The sequence below is a fragment of the Falco rusticolus genome, chromosome 13 (genome assembly GCF_015220075.1).
Source record: "Falco rusticolus isolate bFalRus1 chromosome 13, bFalRus1.pri, whole genome shotgun sequence".
NCBI lineage: Eukaryota > Metazoa > Chordata > Aves > Falconiformes > Falconidae > Falco > Falco rusticolus.
Genome location: NC_051199.1, coordinates 6,939,479 through 6,965,664, shown reverse-complemented (window position 1 = coordinate 6,965,664; position 26,186 = coordinate 6,939,479). Strand labels below are relative to the sequence as shown.

The following is a 26,186-nucleotide window of genomic DNA, read 5'->3' as shown; positions in this document are numbered from 1 at the left end:
AGGCAGCTGGAAATGCTGATGCAGGGAAATGGTTTTGTTCTGTTGTGAAGAGCATCTGCATTTAGCCACGGGTCCCAGGGAGTGATGCACCACTGGTGCCTGCTCATGGCAGGGTGATGCTGGAGAGGACCCGTGAGCATGGTACCCCTCTGTCTGGGACCAGCCCGCAGGCAGGCAAGGAGCAGGCAGCTCAGGCTGGGCCACCTGCTCTCCCCCAGCACAAAGCAGTGTTCACCGCCCCACACAGCTCCACACTTGGTGCCTGCACCCCAGGAGCCATCCCAGGCTGGGCACAAACTCCATCAGCGCTGCAAGGTCTGGCTTTGTCCCAGCTCGTGCAGCGAGCACCCAAAAGATAAGGGGGAATTCAATGAACATCACTCTATGAGCCATGTTTGCAGATGTAAACATTTAACTTAAGCTTATTATTGCTCAGGGACTTTGGGCAGTATTAAATGAAATCAGTGGAGATGATTGCCTCCTTACCTTTGGTTCCCCATGATAGCGAGCTCAGTCCTCTTTGGTCATCCTTCGCTGGGAATGGCAGCTGCTCCTGCACCACCATGGACCTGTCCCCTGAGTGCAGGTGTGGGCTGGCTCCAGTTTTTCCACCTCTTGAAACTGCAAATACTGGTTTAGAGGTGCTACTTGTTGCAAGTTGTTCACAGCAGCTGAGGCTGGACCAGGTAGTGCCTCCAAGAGAGGCTCTTCCTCCCCGAAGCTCCTCCATGGGCAAGAAAAGCAAGAGGACCTGGTGGGACCGTTGTCCCCTGCAGGAAGGTTGTGGTACCCAACACGTTGGAGTGGTCCCTGCAGCTCAGACAAGCTCTCCCGGCACTGTCCTCTCCAGGGCAGACAGAGCCTTCATTTCTGCTGGGGCTGCACCTAGGTGGGAGCAATGAGGGGTGGATGTTTTCATGTTAAATACTCTTCCCACCGATGCATCCATCACATGAAAAGTGAATTTTAGGCTCAGGAGAGCTACCCATCTCCAGGACAGCTTTGGACACCCTTGTCAGGGTGAGCATCAGCATGCCACCAGTTCAGGCAGCAGCAGGACTCAGCGGCTTTAGCACAGCCCTCTGCAGGCGTAGCGAGTGATAGGGTCCCTTCAGTGATACAAACTGCTCCTCCAGTGACCACAGTGGCATGGAAAGGGTCAGGGTGGTGGGGGGCTGTTACAGCCCCTGTGAGACTGGGCTGGGGTGACTAGTCGGGAGCTGCCTTTCCTGGGCTATCTGGTCCTGCAGGGACCTCAAAACAGAGGAAAATAATACAAAAACTATTCTCAGAAGAGGAAGAGCCATTTTTCTGCAGTCTGTGCAAAGTCTGTGTGCGCAATGTGTTATATTTCTGCACAACCCTGCGAGACAGGGCTCCTGAAGCCCCAGCACATGGGAGAAGAGCTGGCTCTGAGGCTCAGCCTCTCCCACAATCGTCATACCTGATTCACCAGCCACATACCTCCGTCTGGATCAGTTATCCTTGCATGAAGGGAGATTTTCCATGAAGAGGGAGAGTAAAAAAACAGCTGGTACTGCCAGATCTGCCTGGGCTCATTTGGGAAGCTGGGAGAGCCAGGGGAAGGTGGGAGGGAGGGGACGTGCAGGGCACCAAGCCCCATTGCTGACACCGGCTTCACCGGCCGCTCAGCCTTCCCCATGGCAGCAAGGGGCAGAAGCAGCAAAATCCCTGGTGTGTGTAAGAGGGAGGAAAAAAGACTGAACAAAATAAGCTCCATACGCAAGCTAAATATTTAAGGATTTGAACAACACACATTGGTGCTTTAGAAGATCCCCGGTTATAGGCAATACTCTGTAAGCCTTTTATCGCGCTTTCAACTCCTGCTGTGAACAGCTGCCCATCACTGAGGCTGTCCGCACCACTCGCAGGATCGTGGCAGGAGATTGGGGTGTTTGCTTTCAGCCAGGCATGAAAAACTATGTCCTTTAGCTTGACATTTGCATTTTCATGTTCTGGTTTCTGACATGATTGTCATCACAGGACATATGCAGGGATGCCTAAAATCTTGGAAATCTGGTCAGGCTCTTATGTTCTCCTGTGCTGCTTGCAAGCAGATAGCAGATCCTACTGCCTTCCTTCAAGCTCAGTTTCCTTACACCTGAAGAAAACTATCATCACTAAGAGCAGACCCATTTTTGCCCCCAGGTCTCATTTCAGGCTGGCAGGCAATGGCCAGAGGAAAGGGTTCGCTCTGAGCCATTCAAATGGGTACCAAAGGAGCCTGAACATATGCAGTGCACTGTTGGCAACTAAACTGACTACTGAAAACAACCATCAGAAAATGAGGGGGGTTTAGGTTTCCAAAAACATTGAACTTTCCTTTTAATTATCTCCTTTCTGAGAAGTCTATCTGCCTGGATACCGATTTCATACCTCCCCTGTGAAGCACTGCGCAGGACCCCAGTGAAAGCAAAGGCTGCTGCTTTACCCGGGGGGAGGCTGATGTGCTGCAAAAGCACGATGCAGTGCAGACGCAGACAGCGGGGTGCAAGGGTTTACATCTCCGTCCTGACGTTCTGCATGGGGGATGTCACAGCAGCGCCTCAGTGGGAGGGCGAGAGCTGGCATTGCCTTGCCCAATTCTCAGTCCCATTCTCAAAAGGGAGCTCCTAGCAGAAACCTGCCGACTGGGGTCTGCTGCGAAGAGCAAGGATGGTTTGTAATTTCCTTAGCTTTGTTAGCAGAGTCTCAAGAGCATGTTATTATTTCCCCTATAGCTGAGTACGTATTTTCAGATGAGTACACATGATCTCATCCACACTACATGCCACAGCAGGGAAGCTGTAATCCCTCAGCTCAGATCGACTTAGAAATTAAGAGTGACAGAAGTGAAACAGAGCCTGGGAGACCGCCAGCAACCAGGCTGAGCAAGCTGCAAGAAGCAGAAAAGCAAATCCAACAACTGCTTCTTATTTCGCCTAGCCCAGTGCCCTAGGAGGTCCTAGCAGCCCAAGCAGGGTTAGCGGGCATCGGGCTAACCCATTCCAGTGCTCAGGGTGAAGCACAACGGCAGCTGCTTGCAGCTGGGAAAACCCTCTGGGACACGAGGCTGGGCAGCGCAGGAAAGCTGGATGCATCCTCCATGTAAAGCCCCACGGCTGGTTTGAAAAGCTCAGTCGTGTCTGTCACATTGCTGCTTCAAAACCGTTCTAGCCAACAGAAAGGGTGTGCATGGACAAGACTCTCAGAGACAACTTCAGTGATGCAAACAATCCACGCTCTCCCAAAAATGATAGTTGGGGACTTCTTCTAGCAGATACTTGATAGGCAGCACCAGCTTCACCCTGAGCTCCTGGATGTCCTGAAGAAGCAAGAGGTCTTTATGGCCATGCCCATGTTTCAGCAGTGCGCACAACCCAAGGCATGGGGTGTAAAGATGCCAAGTACGTACCTGCTTGGTGAAACCATCTCGTCAAACATGGTCTGCAGCCCAAGTGCCCCGGCGGAACTAACCAACTCACTGAAAGCGACACACAGGCAGCGATTCCCGTATTGCATCCATGGAACTTGCAGGAGACAACCATTCTGCTACCAGGTTTCAGAATAGCTGTAGTCAGCACGTGAAACCTTAAAAATGCTCACTGGAAACAGATAAATCATTTTTTGAGCACAGGGATTAGAAAGTCATTATTTAGAGTCTTTGACAAGCTTGGCAAAGTCCCCTTACATGAATTGTCAGAATGCAAATATAATTGATTCCAGCTTTTATGTCACTGCATTACAGTGTGGTTGGATTTTTTCCCTTAAGTCACTGACAGAAGGCTACTCTTCTGTCATCTCCTTGACAAATGACCCCGAAGTCCTGCCAGCGTTCATCCTAGTAGGTTAGTGCATGGGCTCAATACTCGGCTCTTCCGTGCAGACTCCTGTCCCCGGCTGAGTTACACCAGTGTAAACCCACCCTAAGTGCAGTGACACAAAGGTCCGAGGCTTGAGGGAGGTTTAGCAGATCTTTCACCTCAGCCTTCAAATCTGACCAGTTTCCAGGCTTGCTGCTCCCCTTCCTGTCCCACCCTGCCAGAGCATCCTTCCTCACAGGGAGAAAAGGAGAAGCACAGTGAAGCAGCAAAGCCTGCCAGCGGTCAGGTTCTCCAGCAGGGTTGCAGCCCCATCTCCAGTTCTCCAGCTGGCACTTGCACACCAGCCAGGGACCCAGCAGCAGTAGCCCAGGGCAAATCCATGCCCAAACCATGAGCACCCATGCCAAGGTGCAGGCTGGCCCACCGGCACGGGGAGGGCGAGCGGGCAGAGCCCAGGAGGGGCTTGCCTCCCCCTGTACCTCCCAGACACACTGGCTACGTGGACCAAAGGCACGTCAAGGACTGTGCGGTGGAAATACCCACATGTGGGCTCGGAAAGCATGTCCAGGCTTGCACGGTCCTCACCACCCACTGCAGGCCCCTCTGAGCCCCCTCACTCTGGCAGCAACCACAGGCAAGGCAGGAAAAAGCAGCATCTAGGCATGCTTTCCATCAGCCCTCTGTCCCCTTGGTTCCTGAAGTGTTCCAGAAAGGGAAAAAAAAAAAAAAAATCAGCAAGGCATTTGATGTGTTACATATTAATTTCATTATGTCAATTAGCAAGTCCAACAGTTTCTAATGTTAGGGAAATAGTTTCATACAGCTGGGGCAGAGGAAACTGGGGGAAAACAGCACTGTTTTCCAGCAATTCCCTCCCACTGGCAAGAAGGGGAAAGGGTAATTACACTGGTCCTCAAGCATTTATCTAGACAATTATTAACGCTGTTGCAGTGCTTACCCAGAACAAAATGAGACTGAACTGGGCATGAGACACATTCCCAAAGGCAGGAATCATTAAAGCTTAAGCACTGAAACACTTCAGATGCCAGATAAGAGAAATCAGTCTTAAGACAGCTGAACCCAGAGGAGCCTGCAGTAATGGTGCAGCCCTGGTGATGGAAGAGAGCAATCACCTTCAGAAACGACAAAAATCCCACCCGTGCAGAAAATAACTAAGGAGTTGGTTTCCTTTGCTTCATTTGATTTCAAGCCCAGTGAAAACATAACTCTGGGATGCCTTTACATGTCCCCACTCGAACAGTAGCAGGAGCTCTGCTCATTAGAGCTGCTGGTACTTGTTTCATTATTAATGCTGCCCACACTTGGTTCACCTCTGCTGCAGGTCCCCCTGCAGTAAGTGCTCCTTCTCAGAGCTGGAGCAACTGTTCCATCAGCAGCAATAACCACAGGCACTGGAATATCAGATGTTTACGTGAACATGAAATACACATAGAACAAGGGCCACAGGCCACATAGTGGCTCTGAAACAAGGGGTAACACTTCCACCCCTGGGCACTGTGATTCCCTGTGGGATTTGCTCTGAAGGAGGGCACAGCCACTGTCCTCAGCGTCCCCAAAGAGCTGGAGGGGAGATACCTTGTGCTCTGCCACTGCATATGTGCACCATGGAGATTTGTCCAACAGCAGTCACTTACCTGATTAACACCCCAAGGATTTTTTCTAGTTGAAAACAAAGCACCAGTGAATAACCTTTTTTTTTTTTTTTTTTTTCTTTCTCCTCCTCTAACTCAAATACTGCTTTACAAACTCCCAAGCCAAGCGCTGAGCCATTTGCAGCTGGGGAAGCCGTTTTGCAGAGCAGTTCCAGGCAGCAGGACAGCAGGGAGCAGCCGTGCCCCGCGGGCTGAGCTGCACTCTCCTTCCCACAGCAGGCACCCACCAGCGCCAGAAACCACGTTTTCCTCCTCCACTGGCAATTTGTGACACTCTTTTGCGTACCACGGGGCTGCAGGGCCAGCCCAGGCTCCCATCCCTTGCTGTGCTACCCTACCAGGCAGCGTTCCTGCCCATCCTGTTCTCTGCTCCATCGCTGCCCTGGGTTTCACCCTGTGACCACCTCACCTGCAGGGACAGCACGCTGTGGGAAAGAGAAGGGAGAGACCTGCGCCCAGGATGAAGGCATTTTATCACTAGGAGAACCAAAAATTAACGAGGATGCTCAGCAAGCAAACCCCACCTATCGCCCTCCACAGAAGCCCCCTCGCCGCAGCCCTTGCTGAGCAGCTGCCTTGGGAGAGCACCCTCACACATCAATCCTCAGTCTAATGACAGCTCTCCTAGTGCTAGCAGAGAAAAATATCACAAAAATTCTAGTTGGGGAGCAAGCCCCACTCGCTCGCCCTTACAGGAGAACCGTGACTGACCTCCCTGCCCTGACAGCGAGCTGCACCCAAAGGGGCTCCCACTTGCTCCTCGAGCTCAGACAACTACGAGTAGATCCACAGGGGACTGAAAGGAGAGCAGACCACTAACCCAGAGCACAGAGCCATTTCGAGCCGATGCAGCTCTACCCCAAACACCGTGGGTTTTCCATGCCAGCAGCCAGGTTTCACCCCCAAAGGATCAAATACCAGGGTCCTGGTACTTACGTTGCCAGCTCTCTGGATTCACAGAGAGGGCTCCCTTTTCCCTGGGAGAAGTTTAGCACTGAAAATACTCCACACAGAGGAGCCCAAGAGTCTTATTTGAGACACTCTGCAATTGCAAAGGTCCCACTTAAGAGTGCACATCAGCACAGAGCTGCTACGCAGATATACTTGGCTGTTATTGCAGACAAATCAAAGCACCACTGGTACTGTACTGCAGTAGTCAGTACAATTAATTCAATTAATTTGCTTTTAAAACACACCCATCTTGGAGCGCAGCTATTGCCTGTGCTCTTTGGAAGACCAGCACAAGGTCTCCTGCTCCCCTGGACCAGGTCACCCTTCCTCATGGCTGGCAGCAGCCACCAGGTCTGGGCTTTGCTGCATGCCAGGACTGACCCTGCCCACCTGGACACCCCAAGGACACTCCAGACAGTCTTGGGTCTCAGACATATCCTGAGTCTCCTATTCTGCTAATAGCTGATTTTATATCTAGAAATCACGTAGTGTTTCAGAAAACCTCCACTCTCAATGAGAAGAACATGCTCTCACCGCAGTCGTTGCTGATACAAAGCATCAAAGAAAGATGCAGAAGGAGGGGAACCAAACCAGTGCCAACATAAGTAGTGCTGAAGTATTTTAATATTTATTCTCACTGACAGATGTGGTATGCAGATTAATAACTCCAAAGGACATGCTTCCTTCAAACTGTAAATATTTTCTGCTTTACACAGCCCCACCGCCTAGAAACACACTCGCTGTGTTACAGAACGCTCAGTATGAGAGGGACGAGGCCACACGTAGAGCCCAGAAACCTCCCAGCAGCACTGCACCGCACCTGCGCTTGTACACACGCTTTTGCAAACATCAACCACGAGGAACTGTTTTAATATTCTGATATTTAAAATGAATAATGAACCCCTTTTATAGGATGACAAGGCCTCTCCTGACAGTTATGGAGACCTCTGTGTTTACAAAAGCCAGTGAGGACCTGAATTTAGATTTACATTTTAATCTGAAATCAGGTGATGCTGTGAGAACTTTGCGGGCACGTCCCAGCCACAGAGCACTCTGCCTTGCACAGCACAGGCCCTTACTATTACTCATCTGGGACCCTCCAAACCCCCTCAGAGATGAGACAAAATTACTATAGCAGAGGTGAAAGACCCCAGCACAGCAGCTGGAAATGGATTTCTTCTCTCTCTCCCCTCTTGCCTTCCTATAAGCTTTGCCAGAGGTCTGCATTAATATTGGAAACCACAGCTTCCAGAAGGTGCTCTGTAACGGTGGGGCCAGATCCGTCTGCCTGCACCGTGAAGGTCCCTGCAGGGGCTGTGTGATCCCCTTCCAACACCACACAGCCCGAGACCACCTTCTTCTGGTTACAGCTAGCTTTAAGTGCTTTTCAGCAAATTTCCATAGTATCATCCTTGTTAATACACTTACCACAGGAGATTTTTCCACAGCCTTCATTTACTGGAAAAAAGATGATCTATGGAGACAAATCACCCAATTCTTAGAGCTGGGCAGCACCAAGAGCACAGCCCCAGGGTCAAAAATTTTCTCTGGACCCACCATAAGGGAGCTGTCAGCATCCCCTCCGTACAAACGGGCAGACTGGGGATATTCTGGTGTAAACCAAACTCATTAAAGTACATGCGTTTAATATAAGGAATTATATATCATTATATATTGTATATAATATATAATTATATATTGTTATATATTGCTACATATATGTATATATAAAAAATACAAGATGCATATAGTCCACTGCGTTTAGGGTCAAAGTTATGTGGTTTTAAATACTATTTGATGCATAAGTATTAGTTGGATTCAGGAGCACAAGATATTCTGCACATCATGAATGGTCATAACATTTGTCACCCGGCTCCCTTCCCCTGTAGCCCAGCCAAGTGAGGTGGCAGTCTCAACAGCATCCCAGAAAGGATGAGATGCTCAGGTCAGCCCAAGCTGTGCCTCAGTAACTGAGAGAGCAAAAGGTAAAACAGCATAGGAAAAAGGCAAGGGAGGCGGAAAAATCAATGTTTGGCTGGAAAAATAGATCACTTGCACAAACTATTATCAAACTTCAGTAATAAAAAAATGGGTTCATCTGGTTGAAGATTTCTTTTTCTCATGCCCTTGGAAGAGAGGGTGCCATCTTCCAGCTGCGTAATTCATCGATGTTCGCTCTGGAATCTCTGCTTTGGGGAAGAAGCTGGCACAGGGGCAGCGTAGGTGAGACTGGAAACCTGGAGCCGGGAGAGCAGAGCACCTCCCAAGCAAATGCAAACACGAGGCTCAGCTCCCTCAGGCTACATCTCTTTTGCAAAATAAAAAATGGATGGAATTCCGGTTGAAATTAATTAGCACTTTGAGGCAAAAGCAATATCTTACAGATGTTTTATTCCTCCTTGTGCACAAGGTGTTCCATTATCCATAAAAATTACACTTAGGCAAGAAACCAAGTGCCAAGAATGCTGCGGTCATGGAAGAATCGTGCAACTGCTACTGCGAGAGTCTGCAGCCCTCCACCTGCCACCTGCAGAGACGCTCGCTTCCTTCCTGGAACTCCCGGGGAAGGTTTCCCAACCTGGAGAATAATTCCATTTTTTGCTCCTGAAACTAATACCAACTATTTTAAATCACTTTCCATCTCCGCTCCCCACCACTAGCACAGCTTTGCTCGGGCTGCAGCAGGAGCCAGAGGAGCCTCCCAGTCTCACCCCAGGCAGAGCGGTGAGGCTCTGCTTTTTTGTGACTTTCAGAGGACTGAGAAACCTCTTCCATGTCACAGCTTCTACAAGGAATTACGCACCCCCAAGGAACCAGCATCCAGAAATATAAGTATATAAATCTCAGAGGGGCTTAGTAATTGCCCTCTTGCACATAGGAAAGACCTGGACCCCAACAAGCCCAACCAGCTGGGACCTTTCTTGGGTGGTGTTGCACAAGGGGCACTAGAAAAAGTTTGTCATTGACTCAGGTGAAGGAATTTGGGTTTTTGCCATCAGGACAATGATGTTGCTAAGCCTCGTGATTTGTTACTTTACTGCATCTAGACCAGATAAGCAGCACACTGGGAAATCAGGGAGGTAGAAGTTTCCAAGTGACAAACCAGCACTGTTGCTGCTTTTTGCCTCAAGTCAAATTATAAGTCCTGTCTCCAGCTTTGCTCTCCGCGACCTCTCCCTGGGCTGTGCTGCAGTTTGACTTGCTGGGTTCAAGGCTGTTACGCTGATGTAAAATCTGTTTTGTTGAGTAAAAGCACAAGGTCTGCCAGGAGCAAAGCACTCCTCTCATGGATGAGCGTTAAAATGGAAATACAACACAAACTTGGCAACTTGCGTTTCTCACTCTTGTTTGCATGACAAGTCACTGGATGCATGGGAATTTAGGAAAGCCTAAGCTCTGAATTTAAGATTATATGAAAATATTTTCATTGTGAATATGGGTAATGTTTCTATCTTTTATGATTGCAGTGAGAAGCTTTTAAGCATAATTCAAAGCCTCAGCTGTTAAAAGGGATAGAAAAAAAATGCCTTAAAAATAAGGAACTTGATCTATATAACTATCTTGATCTTGCAACATTACTGGATGGTAGCATCAGCCATTTATTTTTCTTGTTAAACAACAGTACTTCCTCTCCAAGCAAAACTTTTTTTTATTATTTGGAGAAACCATAAGCTGCTGTTAAACCAGCTACCATATCACTGCCCGCTGTTTCAGACCTTCAAGAAAATTCTCATTAAGCCCCAGCAATAGCTTCCAAGGCTTACTTCTTTCCTCTGTAAGTTGGTTGACTTACTGTTTGAAGCTTTCTGCTGGGCTTCCATTTCTTCTTCTGCCCATGCTTGCAGAGTTAGGCTGCTCTCATGGACTCTGGACCTCCTGTCCCCACACGCCAGACTCCCCTGGGAGCCTGCTTTGTGCACAGGATACACCCGATGCCATGTTAAGCACCTCATAGCTCTTTCCAAGCAATACACAGCTATATTAATGTGCATATCCATAGATCTCCTGACCCAAGTTATGAGCATCAACCAAGAACAGACAGCACAGGAGCACTTCAGAGGTTCCCCTGAAGCACTCAACATATCCAGTGCAAACCCACTACCTCCATTTATCACTTTGTAAAAGTAGGGCATAAAGTGATGTGCAGGGACCATCAGGAAGTCTACCCATCCACCTTAGAAGAAATTGGATTGACCTTTAATGTCCAGACAAGGCAATTTAATTGCAACTTGATAACGTTATAGTCTGGTTCTCTAGTATGTATTCAAGTAACTGCAGCTATTAATTCACCAGGGCAGAGTATAACTGGGTATATCTGATTTCGTAGCTCTCAGGCACTATTTCTTGCTGAACAGGCAGCGACGTCCGAAGGTAGCAGCCGCTGCCACAGCTCAGAGGGGTCTGTGCCACCTGGCAGCTTTGCTCACACAAGCCAGGGGCCTCAGCTGGTGCACTGAGGCCATCACATACCCAGTCTGGTTAACTGCTTCCTCCCCAAGCCCCCATCTCCCTTTATTGCAACTTTTCACAAGGATCATCCTCCTAGTCCTGTGAGTGTCCTCGTCACCTCTCCAAGCCCTAAATACTGTGGTGGTTTCATAAAAAGCAAGAGAAAACATAGTCAGTCACTCAGCTGAGATCCTCAGATCATCCTGGGGATGCAGGAATGAGTGAGAGCTTGGTGACTAAACTTCCCGAGCAGCCATGGGTATACTCAGCTGTGCTCTCCACTCCTGGATGTTACTGAGCCATTTCCATATCCATTGCTGAAAACGCATATTTTACTTTCCTAGCAATGTGATGACTCCATTATTTCTGCACAGTGTGCGTCAGCAATATCAGCCAGGAGGAATTTGCTGTGTCCACAGTGACCTCTATTTAAACCTGTTCTTATTGTTTGCTGCATTAGTCTCTCATCCATGCCCTACCCTGTCCGTGGCACCCAGTGCCACACTACACAAACACTGTACTTGTGAGCATTTCTGCTCCTACGCTAGGAAGATGGATGTGTAAGTTTCCCATTACGGTCAATGGACAAAAAAAACCCCAACCACCAACTGATTAATAATCACTTCTGCAGACTGAATCACTATTCCTAGCTGCTCCTCTAGAGTAGAGAACATGAAGTTACTTAGCTATTAAGTGATAGATCTCAGCACAGGGACTGTCCTCCTGCGTCTACAGCCATCTCTGCCATGGACCCTGTCTAACAGCAGAAGTTAAACACAGCACAGGCACGTCATGGTTTATAACACCCCAGGCAGAGGCAAACAGGCAGAGCAAATTTCTGCTGCATCCAGCAACCCCTGAAGTAATGGGCTGCATTAGGAGAGTATATATTCCACCAGCTCATATAGAAACGCCTGTATAATGTAAGAGATCAAATACTTCATTGGCCCCAGCGCTGGGCATCTTTGTGATCAGGTTTCAGTTGAGTTTTAGCTGGAAATGGCACGGTGAAGACTGTTGCAGTAAGTTCTCAGACAAAAAGGACAGCTTACAGGCAAAACGAATGCACAGTAACGTTCCCAGTACATTAACCTTCCCTCTGCTCACCTAATTGCCATGGAATGTGACTCCAGCCCACCAGGAAACTGCCTTTCCACCGCTCAGCGATGGTTCCCAACGCCAGCCCTCACCGCCTGCCCCTGGCGGGGACCGGGCGCTGAACAGAGCCCAGGAGAAACGTGGTCATCAGGACCTTAGCTGGGTATGGCAGGTGTCTGCAGAGATTCCCAGCTATTCCTGACCTTTTTGTTCTTTTTGCATGTAAAAATGAACACCTACGGGAAGCATGTGAAAACACCACTGGAAGAGCAAGATGTGACCGGGGCGTCCAGCTAGGCTGGAGATGAACCCCCCAATCCTGCTAACTCGGTATACTGGAACACATGTGCAACATATGGAATGAGTGATACAGAGACATCATACATTTTAGAAAACTGAAAAGATCATTTTTAGGAGAAACAGACTCAGTTTCCAGCAAAGAAAACATAAAGCTATAAAAGCACATTTTCTGTGGCTTTTTTCTGTACCAAAACCTACGGAAATAGTGAGAATTTTTTTGTTATTATTTTTATTTCTCGCACAGCAGATTGAGGTTTAGATTTTTGACCCAACCAGAAGGGAAGCACACTCTACAGCAGCTCGGTGCACTGCCAGGGTAACCCTGTGCTGAACTGCCGCAGCAGCAGCGCTGCTCAGCCCCGAGCCAGAACCAACCTGGGCTGACGTCCCAACCTCCCCGGGCCAGCGACTCCAGACAAGCTACCTGGGTCAGGTTTGTGCTCTGACTTTCCCTGGAAGTTATCAGGACAAAAATCAAACTAAAAGCCCACAGCACCACTCATCAGCATCACACAGCTCTTTGCTTTTGTCCATGCACAGGAGGTGATCTGGTGGCAAGTCTGGGTGCAGCCCTGGATCTGTGTGGTATATATAAGTCGTCATCTCCTAATGATTTCAAACATTTCAAAATTCAATGATTTTCTATTTATTTTGAAATCATTAGGAAAAAAAATTCCTAAAGATTTTAAAAAAATAAATTTCAAGGTTGCTGAGTTTTAGTTCTGCAGAAGTTTTCTGCCATGCGACTTGAATATTAATATCAAGGGCTCAGGTTTCCTTCATTGACCGGGGAGCCTCGTAATTGAAAGCAAAAATGCTTCAAGGAGAATTACAGAAGTGGGAGGATATTCAAACTTTTTGGCCTCATAGGATGAAAATAATAATTTCCTACTGCTGGCAAGGAAATTAAAACCTTTCCTTGCTTACTTGTGAAGCCATTCCCTGGCAACATCAGTCTGAGAACTGCAAGCTTTTCTTTTTTTAGGAAAGGATAAAATATTTAGAAGTAAAGAGAGTAATACATAATACAGTTTTGCTTGAGAAGGGCGCACAGCGCTGCTAGAACATGCACCACCAGAAGTACCCCACTGGCTTGGCGTCAGCGTTCAACCCAGCGGCACAAAGCAGCTCCCCCGTTAGCTGCATCTCACGCTGCTTCAGGATATTCAGAAAGAGATTTGGAGCCCAGGCATCATAGCAGCTGCCCTGGGACTGAGCTCTCCTAAAGGTTATCAGACATGAAGCACCTCCAGAGCCCTACTCTCATGGCCAGCCTCCGACCAGGCTGATTTTTATCTGGAAAACATCCAGAAAGCATTTGTCTTCTCTGACCCTATCTGAAGGAAGAGGAAAGGGTTCTTGGGTTGCTTTTGCTAAAATCAATAGAAATCAATGGGGGGTGGGTGGGGTGGGGGGGGGTGGGGGGCGGAAAAAAAGGAGCTTTGGTTTTCCTCAAGGGGCACCACTCGCAAGCCATCACCCACCACCCGCCTGGGTGTCTCCTGGCATGGGAGGGCGGGCAGGAGGGTCTCAGGAAGGCACAAAGAAACTGTGATTTTGTGTGGGGATAAAGGACGCTGGCAGCCAGCTGCCGATGCCTTTCTCTGCCTCTTCTCAGGAGCCTAAAAACCAGGTGCACACGATGCAAAATGTAACTCTTTCACCTCCATCCCCATATGCGTGTGCCCCAACCCAGCTGCTTCTACTTTATCACACAGCCTGAGCATTCTGTAAAGTTTTACACCAAGCCATGGCAGACTTTTGAAAAAATCCGAAAGCAAGGAAGATGTCATACAGAATTCGTATCAACTCCATAAAATACAATACAAGAAGATAAATGTGAGCTTTCTGCCGGAGATGTTTGCGAATAAATCTGAGCTACTGATGCCTGTGGGTGTCTCCGAGTGAAATATTCACTTCTCACTAATAGAAATATTTTGATTAACAACTTTATTTGCCTAGTGGCAAATACCACTTTTTTTTTTTTTTCTTTTAAATCAGACAAGTGTCATAAAAGATTTCATTTGCACATTAAGAGGAAATTTATAAAGTACTTGGTATTCGAGCTCCCTCAGCAGGCAATTACAGATATGTTCTACTTTTTGAACAGTTTTGGTTGGGTTTTTTAATTAGTCTCAAGGTGACTTCCAGCACACAAATACATCCCGCTGGATTCCCCCTAAAACTGCTCGTAATGGTTAGTTTCTCATGCTTACTGCAGCACTTTATTGTGTAATATCTGCACTGCGATCAGTAAAAGGTCCAATTTTCAAAACATACTGAAAACTAGGAAACAAGGGTGAGGGATGACGCAGCTATATTTATACACGGTGTGATTTACTTCGGAGTACGCATGAGCCCCAAGTGCGGAGAAGGAGCCTGTTATAAATCAGTTGAATTCAACTGCTGACTTTTCCAATAGATTCAGGAGAGAAAATTCTCCAAACCCCTTGATCTTCATGGTCTTGCCTGTCTCCTGTCCTGCCTCAGTGCCCCTGGGTATGGAGCATTTCATCCGTGGCTGGGTGCATCACTCCCAGCAGGACTTGAACAAGCAGTCTTTCTGGGAGCACTGGGTCCAGCTGTCCTCCAGAGCCAGTTAGCCCAAGGCAGGCTTCCCCTTCTCCCCTCCTGCCCAGGATTCTCAGATTAGATGCTGTGATTTAGAGAAAGCTGGAGAAGGCTATTCTAGATGAACAGCATTATCGCTAACCCTATTCCAACTATTCCGCACACGCTTTGGGTACCTTACATGCAAACTCTGCCCACATCAGCTGCCTCTTCTCCAGCCAGCAACATTCCAGATGATGCTTCCAACCCTGCCCCTAGCACAGCCACTCCAGGAGCTCCCGTGCATCACCACCTGCTCCCAGCACAAGCGGTGCTAACAGCAGACTTGTGCCTCTCTCCCACCCAGGTGAGCGGCAGCAGCAAAGGGACGGGACGGACCCAGGAGCAGCGCATCCCGGTCGCTGTGGTGGTGACAATGGCAATTTGCTTTCTCCTTTGCTGGCTGCCATAAGCAGCTGTGGCACTTAGAGCTATAAATGAGGAATCTGGTCTCATCACTCCCGCAGCCAGCATCCTCCCACCCAAACCTGCCAAAAGCAGCAGAGCCTACAAGCCCATCATCTACGTATTTCTGAACAAACGGGTAAGTAAAATGTTACTTTTGCATTTATTCAGATTCAATGTATGCGAGAATTACAGAAATAGGGAGAGGAAATCAAGAGTGTATTGGTGACATCACTGAAAAACCAAATGAGAAGGAAGCACAGAAAAAGGGCTACAAGGAGCAAATTTAATTGACAAGCCTGGGCTTTTGGAAGTTGGATAACCAGCTTCCCACATGTCCAAACAGCAATTGATGGGGCCTTCCTTTCCAGACACAATTTGATGAACAGCAAGTTAGACATGGAGGAGAAGAAATCAATGTTCTGGCAAGTGTAAAGGCACCAGATACTGTTTGAAGTTGATTCAGATACATGAAAACTTGTAAGGACGTGAACCCTTGCTACCCTACGCCATGCCCCAGCACAGCGCAGTGCCCACACTGACTCCTCTGCTTTGCAACACCAACCTTCCCTTTCCCAATTTACTCTTTAACGCCCCCCAAACCCTTCAGCCGCTCTTCTGTCTTACTCTACCCCTCCTAACAGCTGGAAGGAACCATGACCAGCGAGGATCTGTCTGAAAACACTGCGGAGGACCTGACCTTGGAGCAGGGGACAGCACAGCTTGCTTCAAATCCCACGTTTTGCTCCTCTTGCCATGCAGAGTGCCAGAAAATAGATGGGAGGAGAGTACCAGGCAAGGGGCTCTAGATGTACCTAGGGCTTTACTTCCAGCTAGAGGGCTGGACTCAGGATTACCCTCAACAGGTGGTGAACACAAGACAGAGGCTCTATAATATCTTCAAAACATTGCACACAGCAAGCGAGTAACTGTCATGCTCCATACCCTTCCAGCAAGACACGAATTCCTGACCTTGCCCAGCTCCATCTCAGAATAGGCGTCATGTACTGACTCATACCTTTTGGAAACTTCCTCTAAAAAAATTGCTGCGTGCATAACAAACGATCCCTTTTACTCATCCAAAAAGATGAATTTCAGCCCCATGAGTCAGGAAGCAGAGCAGCACATTCTGAACATCGTCCTCATCTCCACAATGAGCAGCCAGAGAACGTGGGGTTTAACTATAGTCAACACAAAATAGAAGTGCTTCATCACAGCATGCAGCTGTCAGTTCAGCCCAAGAGTTTTGCTTTGACCCTGCTTTTCTCTCCTTGGAGACTCCAAGTACAGATACCTGGAGTACAGGTACAGACACCAGTAGTCTCCTCAGCTGGGATTTGATCACCCTGCCAGTTTCAGTCTCCAGTCCCTCCCAGTCCTGCAAATGGAAACGGTGAGCTGAGGCAAGGTGAAGAATAAAGGTGCTGTGCAGAGCTGGGGCCACATTTCCAGCCATGCCACAGCCTGCTCGGGAGGATGCCAGACCCTTTGACAGTAGCATGAGGGAAAAGACAGACCCTCCCATGATGATTTGTGTCTGTTCAACTGCTCTGAAACCCCCTTGCTGACCCCCGTTTGCATCCCCTGGAACACTCACAGCATCAGCTCACATTTGTTCAGCTAATACACCTCAACTAGATTCTGGCTCATACAGTCAGGAGGCTGTCAGGGTCTAATCTCTGCAGAAGAAAATTGTTCATCAGATAAAATAAAGGAGTAGAAGAAGCTTTATAAGGCCATCTACCTGCTTTTTCTGCCACTCAGTCTGTGCAAAGGTTTCTCTCCCTTCTTTTTCCTAACCCACTAAAAACGGGCCCTATGACTCCTCCTTGCTTCGTGCCTCTTGCAGTACTGTTTGCATTTGCTTCTCTTCCTTCCTCCTGCTGCTAATTAGTCCCTAGAGCTCAAAGAGCAAGTTTTTTCCCTGGTACACTTAGTTGTACTTTGTCTGAAAGGTTCCCAGAAATGGCCAAACCAGAAAATGTACTCTCCCTTAATCAGCACGCGCAGGATTTCCATGAATCGTGTCAACTGCACCCGGTGACCCCAGCAGAGGGAAGCTGATGTGTCCACCCCGCTGCCAGGTTGGAGATGGCTGGGTTTCACAAGAGCCCTTCCCCACACTCTGCGTGTGTGTGGAGGACCGTGTCCTGGTCCCAGCTGCAGTCCTACACCCAGCAGAGGGGAAACTCATGATTCAGTCCAGGAAATGTTTCAAAATCATGAAACTTTCCCCTCTCCCTTCCCAGTAGGCTACATCATCTTGTGCAAGCTAAGGGAAGGCGGTGCTGTTCACGAGAAAAGACGCAAAAGGTGATGCACAGCATAGAAGGGGCAGGAGCTGGGGTAGCCCCTCATGCAGGGACAGAGAATAACCGCGCAGAAGAGAAGGAGGGGGGGTGAACAGAGATCTACAGAGAACAAGCAGAGAGCATCAGAACTAGTCCAGTCCCTCAACCAGCTTCAGCTCCACTAAGTCAGGCACATGTAATTGATCTTTGCATTTCTGCCTGTTTTATAACAGGTGGATAATTTGTTTCCATGAGCCCAGCAAACCCTCTACTTGAAATTATTTTTGGAAGCGGCTAGGAAGCGCAAGTAGTAAATCACTGTCTCTTGAAAACAAATTATGATGGTAAAGGATTGATTTGAAGTCTGGCAGTAACTGTGGCTGTTTTCACTGGGGCATGAGAAATTCCGGGGGGGGAAGAAGTTTCTGTGACACTGTCCATCAGGTCTGCTCACTGCTGCACTAAGCTCGGGTGAGTACATTGCTTTCTTTGCTCGTGCTCAGCCTCCTGCAGAACTCCTGGCTTCTTCCCTGTGACACAAATAATTCTTTTGCTTCTCCTTTATTAGTTATTTTTAAAAATATATTCTTTCGTGATGGAACATGGAAGAGGATATTACCATCCCCTACCAGGGGAAAAGCACCCAAACAGACCAACGTCCGCCAGCGCTTCACTGTTGTTACACCCCACCAAGCCTTGCTCCTGTGCCCGGGAGCAGCACCAGCCAGAGCCACCTTTATAAACTGCAGCAGCATCACCTGTTAGCCCTGGTACCCAGGGGAGAGATGGAAGCCCTGAGCTAATTGCAGTAACGGATAACTGCCATCCCAGCCCAAATCCCGTCGCAGAACCATCAAGTCTGGCTGACTCAGCACTCAGCAGCCTGCTCTGTGCCTGCCCTGCTCCCCGGCCAGGCTCCCTGCCCCACAGAGATAACTGAGCATCACTTCAAACACACAACCTCCAGCAAACCAAGAGAGGCAGTTGAAAACACGACAGGCTAATCTTAACACGTTCATGGGCTGGAAGGGTCACTCTATGAAACAACACAGACTGTGCAGAGGAGTTATCTTTTCTACAGATGCTTTCTTAATTAATCTCTTCACTAAATAGGTTGCTTAGAGGCAGCAGGTGAACACAAATTAAACTGGGTTTATCCACATCAAACACCCATCCCTTAAATTCACCATAAATTTTTACTACTAGGGTTACATATGCGCTTTGTTTTGTAGTTTTTTGTTTCTAAACCCTGCTTGGTTTTCATTGCTCAGTGAGTATTTTGGCTGCGACCAGTGTTCAGGTTTCCATACTCAGGGCAGGCAACCAAGTCCATACTCCGAGTTTCACTGCACTCACGATTAAGGGCAGCAGGGGCACCTCAGATCGGAAAATGCCGACACAGTTGGTTTTAATGTTTCATACTCATGCGAAATCCTTCCCAACTGAGCTCTTCTGCAGGGGCTGACAGCTTTGCTCCCCCAACAGAGCAGCTCGCTGCACCTCTGGCCCTCGTGCAAGCGCAGGGGCCGTAGCCAGCTCCACACAAGGGACATGCACACACACGTGCCCAGCTGTTGCTCCGCCAGCAGCACAGCCACGGACACACAAGCGCCTGCCTGCAGGCTCTGCCCACAGCAGCACCCAGTGAGGATTGCCAGGTCCTTTGGGCTTATCCTGCTGTTTCGTTCTGGTTCTCCCACCTCTGCCCAGCTGCCCCTCCTCATAAAACTCATCTAGGAAAGAGGCATTGCCAATTCCTTTGTTAGATCTGGCTCCAAAACTCATTCAAAAGTGAGGGAGAAGGGATGGACAGAGCAAGATAAAGTGGGATTTATTCCTTAGCATACCATGCAAACAAAAAAAACCCCAAACCAACCCAACCCCAAAACACACAAGATAAACAAGTTCACCTGTGTTGGCTGAGGTTATGTTTCAGCACAGCTCAGTGCTCCCTCCACCCGTTCCGCCCCCCCCCCCCCCCCCCCCCCCCAACCCTCTCCATCACGTCCATGCTCTCGCACAGCCCGCTCTTCCTAGCTAACACTGCAGGCCAGTCTATTCTTGTATCCAGAAATTAAGCCCCACAGCTATGGGCACAAGAGGAACTCCCAGGAGCCAGTGCATTTCATTCATGCAGCACTCAAAACACTGGCATTTATTTATATATAAATGTTAGATGCCTGACCTTTTTGGCTGCTGGATCACCTAACACTGGTCACAGTGGGTTTATGTGCTGGTCACAGAATTTTTATTCCTGTTTTGAGACGGAGTTTTCCTTGACCCCTGGGATAACAGCTAGCTATGCTGCCAAGCGCCGGAGCACAGACTAGCTGGCAGCCAGCCAGCTCCCAGCAAGAGAGGTTCTTGCAGGAAAATCCGTCTGCCAGCAGCAATCCAGCACCCGAGGAGACACAGCCTGCCTGGTACCACGAGACCTGCACCAGAACCTCCCCTTGCCTTTCCATCCAGACCAGGGTGGTTGTCTCCAGCAGCACCCCTGTTGCCTTTTTGATGTGCAAAAAACCTGACGGGGCATTTTCCAGACTGAAGGCTGAGAAGGGCCAAAGGGCTGCAGCCACCCTCCCGGGTCCGGCGGGACCACCCAGCAGCACCAGGCTCATGGTGCAAACAGAAGATGCTGGTCATCCAGGTAACCATGTTGAACACTGATAGCATTCCTGATGCTATGGAAATCTATGGGAGATACCTTGATAACAGATGCAGCTTTCATTTCCCTCTAATTTCACAGTATTTCGAAACAATTCTATGTCCAGGCTTCCCCCCCCTGCTTTTGTAAACGCTTAAACCCCTCTAATCAGGCTAGATAAAAATCAGAGAACAAGCCAGATAAAATAACATTCCCATCGAGCAAATGCCTGCAGGCAAAGGGGTAGGTGAAGGTTAAACTGACAAAAGAGACTCTTAGACTGTAACAGAAATTTACTGATGATTAAGCAACTATAGAAAAATGGCTGGCGAGAGACTCACCCACACACATGAACATGACTACAAGGGGAAGGGGCAGAAAAGCAAAACCCAGAAAACCAGACAGTTTTCCCCACAAGTTTTCAAGCTGCTTAATATTTCAATGCTCAGTGGCGAGAGGCTGATGAAAACAAATTATATTTTTATTTATTATGAAGAAAGGCTTTAATTCCTGAGAAATTTCAGTTTCTCATTTAAAAAAAAGATATTTCAGCTGACACAAAAATTGTGTCAAACTTTTCCAAAGCTGTTTTCCCTAGCGCACAAGGCTGCCGACAAAAAAGCTGCATGTTTTCTTACTTGGCTGTTGATAGCAAGAGTTGTCCGAGCTTGTTGCCATCAGCTGTGCTGTACAGTTACCAGTAAAGCCGTTTGGGCTCCTGACCTGAGAGAGGTGAGCTATCAGTATTTGACTCTGCCGTTGCAAGGAGGTCATGCAGACAATCCGTAAGATCTAAAATAGATATTTCTGCTGCTCCAGGCAGTTTCCTTGGCTTCACGCAAGAGGCTCCCTCCACTCCCAGCCGCACAGTGTGCTTTGCCATGTGGCTGAAACAAATCCCTCACATCATGGATGGGGAGCCAACCCCACCTGGGCGCTTAAACCAAGCACATTGCACAGCCTCTCACCTTTTCCCTGGCCAAGCACAAATCAAAGCAGCCAGCATCGCTTTCATTGGCAATTCAGTTAGCTCCATCCCTACCATGCTTTTAATAATGGGATATATCAACAACCTGACTGCAGGCTGGCAGCAGTGATCCACCAGTGCTCCCTGAAATCTCTGTGCCACAGCAGACCGGCTGTGCTTGCGTCCCAGCACGCAGCCAGCTCTGTCGGGTAACATGCTCCTACAAACCTGCAAACAGGCTGAAAAACATTTGCTCCTTTCTATTCTCTGTATTACTATATAGTCAGTAATAGCCTATTAAATAAAGACACAGGATGACTGTTACAGGGCTGTCCAAACATTTCCTTTCTGGCTCTCTCCCCTCTGTACTACATTTCAATCTAGGGATAATGAAAATACAAATTGATCTAAAATATTAATGGAAAAACCCAACCACCCCAGAATAAATACAGCATCCAAACCACAAGCAGGCAAAACGCCCTGTCTGGACTTTACTTGTCCCCTGGAGTGCTGAGATATTGCAGTGGCTTGTTCACGGAACACTGGCCAAAGCGACTTCTTTTACGCTCTTTGGGCTTAGTCTTCTTTCACTGACGTGCCTGGTTTGTATGTCCAGACGAAGGGACAAGGCAACCAGCTGCTTCCCCAGCTCTGCTCCCCAGGACCCCGTCCCACTTTAGCTTATAGAGACACTCTGATCTCAGCACCAGTTCCCACTTAGTATGAGGACATATATTTTTCTACAAAACAGTTCAACTTCTAATACAAAATATTACATCCATGGTTTTTTTTCCAGACTGTTCCAGGAGCTTAAGTGAGTATAAAGACCGTAAGATGAAACTCATCTTCTAAAAAGCGAAAGGACTAAAACTCCTCCTAACTTGCTGTTCCCAATGTACATGTGACTGTTTTACAGGGGCTTTTTGATGTTTTTGGGATGGAACAAAGCCACCACGAACTCCAGCAACAAGTCCTTGCCCTGGTGCTGTTGCATGCTGCAGCGGCCAAGCAGCCCCCCAAGGACCCCCATGTCCCTCCAGAAGACACCCCAACAGCCAGGGGAGCTGTGCTGGTGCCCCGCTGCCACAGCTCAGCCAGGCTGCCGGGGGAACACTGCAGGCTGCTGCTGTGTTTGGGGAGGCTGAGTCCAGACATCGAGAGTTTTGCCAAATAACCTCAGTTTGCAGCTTTGTTTCTCATGAAGAATTGCCCATCTGCTTCCTCACAGGTGGTTTCACCAATAAGCCATTTCTCTGTTTCTCAAAAACTTCCCTAATCAAACATTGGGGGTTTTGATGGGAGTTTTGGAAGTAATATAATTTGGAAGTAAATAAAATAAAAGCCACAGATGCCTCTACAAATAGGTTCAAAAAAACCCCAGGAAACCAAAACAACAACCCCCCCCCCCAACGCTACAAAAGCCCGTGTTCTAAAGGCTTTCTGCCAAAACCCACCCACCCACCCAACCCCAACAATAACAGAACAGAGACCCAGAGCACCCTGCCAAGGGCAGCTCCAAGAAACCATCTGCCTGCCAAGAGGTTATCCTCCACGTTGCAGACGGTCTCTCTCTAGTTTGGATTGCGCTGTACCTTAAACATCTCACTTCACTTTTCAGTACAACCCTGAAGAGGTTACGAAGAACAGCAGTTATGAATTAAAGCTCTACTAAAATTTTAAGTGCATATATTGGATGTGTTTCAAAGTATGGAAACTGCAGCTGAAGCTTGAGAAACCAAGCATCTCAGGGATAATTTTTTTATTATTATTTTACTTATCAGCTTACAAAGTTATTGCACCAAAGAATAATTTCCTCCTAACACCCAGTGCACAAACAACTCTCTAAATATGCAGCACTCAGCTGGGCAAAGCCCTCACCTCTAGTAACCTTCCAGTCTGTAAGCATTAAGACAAAAGCAAGCCTGATTCCAAATTTTTAGCAGTGTGGTTATCTGAGTATTTGTGGAGCCAAACGGGCCAGCCCAGCCCGTGTAGGCTGTGAGCAGTGCAGCTGCATTCAGTTACACCAGGTGAAACCCCGCAGCATTCAGCTGTAGTCTGTATCGTGTAATTTTACCCAGAATATTCCCTGTGACCCCATCAGGAAAGCTGGTTGGGGACCTTCTACAGGATCTTCCTCCTGGACCATTTTTGGAAACTGAAGGGACAGATGGTATCTTCTACAAACAGAAAAGTGTTGGAAAGCCTCAGAAGTACAGCTGGAGAAAGAATTAAAAACAAACAAACACGGAACAACCTTCTCCCTCATTAACTCCGAGCACAATCCCAATATTATGACAATATTTGTCATCCCAAATGGAAAGGAAACCGTGAAATAGCAGCATTCTGTGAGTAATTACTTTTCAAATCCCAAACTACATGGAAATGCCACCTTTCAGATGAGCTTCACACTGCAGCATGCCCACAGCGGTGCCAAGGTATCTATCAAGAACTGGTATCACATTGCTTTAATTACCTGGCATGAGCTGAGCCACAGTCACGACACGCAGAGGTCCAGGTGGCTGAGTAACATGGAGGAAAAAGTTAATTGGATGTTTTTGATTGCTGCATGAGTTGGACCCATTTCAAATTGCCCATGTTAGATCTTTCCCTATATATATGTACAGGTGTCACATTCAGGAATAACCGAACCACTACGGGCTTTGGCACAGTCACCAGTTGCAGCTGCCCAGGAGTGAGGATGCAGCAACCTATCCGGAATTCTTTCCTGGAAGTAAAAACATCTAGCCCCAGATCAGACCATCAACAACCTTAAAACCCAGCATTACATTCAAGAGACGGCAGTGCCGAGGAGAAACGACTGCCACAAAACCTCCACAGGATCAGCAGGTTGCCCGAGCAGCCTGCGCTGGGTGTCTCCAAACCTCCCTCCAGGGCGATGCAAACGCTGTATAACCCGCCTCATCCACTGAGCCTGCCCAACGCGCTCGGAGCTACCACAAGTTATTCCTGTTGGAAGGTCTGACACCTTCGGTTTTACCACCCAACGCCAAAGCCCTTCGCGTGCCCCGTCAGAGGCACAGCCACCTCCTTCGGGGCAGTTTCCATCCCCACCTCTGCACCACCACGCAGCACATTGTGCTCGTTGCTACAAGAGTCTCTGTTCCAAATAGATATTTTGTTTTATTTTTACAGGTGATCGTAAGCTGTCTTTTCCTTACAGGGATGCGGTTTGTTTGGTGGTGGGGTTTTTTTTTTTTGCAATGCTACCAAAAGCCTTCCCATACTCACGCATTACTGCGCCACCCATTGCTTTTTTTATCCCCAAGCCACAATTGCAGTAATAACCTAAATAACACCAAATGGTTTCAAATAGAGAAGCTGAACCCATGAAGCGAGGCTTTTGCTGAGGTTGTATTAGCGGATGAAATCAAAGCAATGGAAGCACTTATTGCTAATGAATACACATCAATTATTTATTCCCAAGCACACAATTTTTAAAGGGCGGTTTGTTTTCAGATTACAAAGCACACCAGGATTTTTTCAATTCATTTTATCCTTTCAGTGATATTGTCTCTAGGTGGATTATTCAATTCCAGTACGCATTTCTACACTAATATTAGTTTTGCAGCTCTATGACTGGTGATTTTTGTATATGCAAGAATCTGTTCTGTCTTAGAGCATACAGATTTGGCTTTGGTGCATGTCTTTGAGGTGTTAAATATTTTGTGGCTTGTGACACATACTTATGTTTTCAAGACAAATTGTTAGTTTCTGTTCCATTAACCCTGTAACTTGCGGCAAACACCACCTGTATCTCTGCTCCAGCAAGTGGCTTGTAACTGCCCCAATGCTGTTTGGAAACATGCAGGATGTTAATAAATAAAAATATTCCCGTGCTGTACCTTGCTAGCCTTATTTCCTATGTGCAAGTAAAACAGTTTGGACTCTCCATGCTTTCACAAGTAAGCAGGCAAAGCAACTTGAGAAATGGGATTGCCACCATTAAGCATGCTCCAGAAAGATCACCTGTGAAATACTGCAGCCCTAAAGGGTTTCAAATCCTTCCTAAACATTTGGGAGGCTTCAGCTTTCTTCCCAGGCAAAAAGTCTGGCAAAGCTTAGGCAAAAATAAATTCCCACTGCTGGCTGAGGTAACAGCAACAACAAAAATCCACTTCCAGAAAAGGATTCAGCTTTCTCTGTCTGCACTTAGCATTAATTTAGCCTACTATAGCAAATGGTATCTCGCCTTGCAATAGGAGGAGGCAGTGCCATGGCTATGGAACGGATGGCACTGGGCTTAATGGCTAGTTAGCACAGGCAGGGGCAATCCAGGCTAACAGCAGGTCCAAGGGGGTTTTGTTCCAAGAGCTACTGGAAGTTTTTTTTCTGCACACGCCCCTTCAGCAGAAAATGCATTAAGCCCATAGTCCAGTGACCATACAAACTTTTTTAAGCACGTTTGCTTTGCCCTTCGTGGTTTTCAAGCACACGGGAAGGGCCGTGCTGGGCTTTCAACACTGCCGATCCGAGCGGTTTAACTGGGCGGCTGCAGGCTGTGCCCAGCACCCGCGCTGCTGGGTATGATGGTTTTATGGTGAAGCAGCACGAGAAACCCAGCAGCAGCCCAGCTCTGTGCACCCAAGCCTTCACATAATTCCCTGCCGTAGCCTTCCTACCGTTCCCGACACACGACACCGGGGAGACGGTGGCTGTGCTTTATTTGTGCTGCCCTGTAGTTGCTTTTGGGATACTTCAACCATTTTGCTGGATGATACAATCCAGGTGATATCAATTTTATTTAAGAAAAAAACAACCAACCCCCCCCAAACCCCACAAAACCAAAACCACAAAAAACACCACAAGCAAAACAACACAAACACAAACCAACCCCCCAGATTATAACTTACACCTCCAAAACTGGGGTGAGATTCGAATGGATACAGCTCCCATTTGTTTCAACAAGTATACAGCCCTATACGTTCTGATATTTATGGGCAGCTCATC

General features: G+C 47.9%; 2 long non-coding RNA genes across 13 annotated transcripts in view; one reads left to right on the top strand and one right to left on the bottom strand.

Moving 5' to 3' along the window:
* The window catches only part of LOC119156628, a 35,438-nt gene extending 16,357 nt beyond the window's left edge, over nucleotides 1-19,081 (bottom strand). For 4 of the 12 annotated variants that reach the window (XR_005107243.1, XR_005107249.1, XR_005107248.1 and 1 more), the window contains exon 1: nucleotides 487-8,058. This is a non-coding gene — a long non-coding RNA (uncharacterized LOC119156628). Of the gene's footprint in view, nucleotides 1-486; nucleotides 16,689-17,054; nucleotides 18,139-18,771; nucleotides 18,778-19,067 lie in introns of those variants that run through there. The other 8 variants (XR_005107242.1, XR_005107239.1, XR_005107247.1 and 5 more) reach the window with 8 other exon arrangements.
* A 516-nt stretch (nucleotides 19,082-19,597) lies between these two features.
* LOC119156630 lies at nucleotides 19,598-25,080 on the top strand. The gene is made up of 2 exons (XR_005107252.1): nucleotides 19,598-20,251; nucleotides 22,132-25,080. It is a non-coding gene; the product is annotated as an uncharacterized LOC119156630 (long non-coding RNA).
* Nucleotides 25,081-26,186: the final 1,106 nt, after the last annotated feature.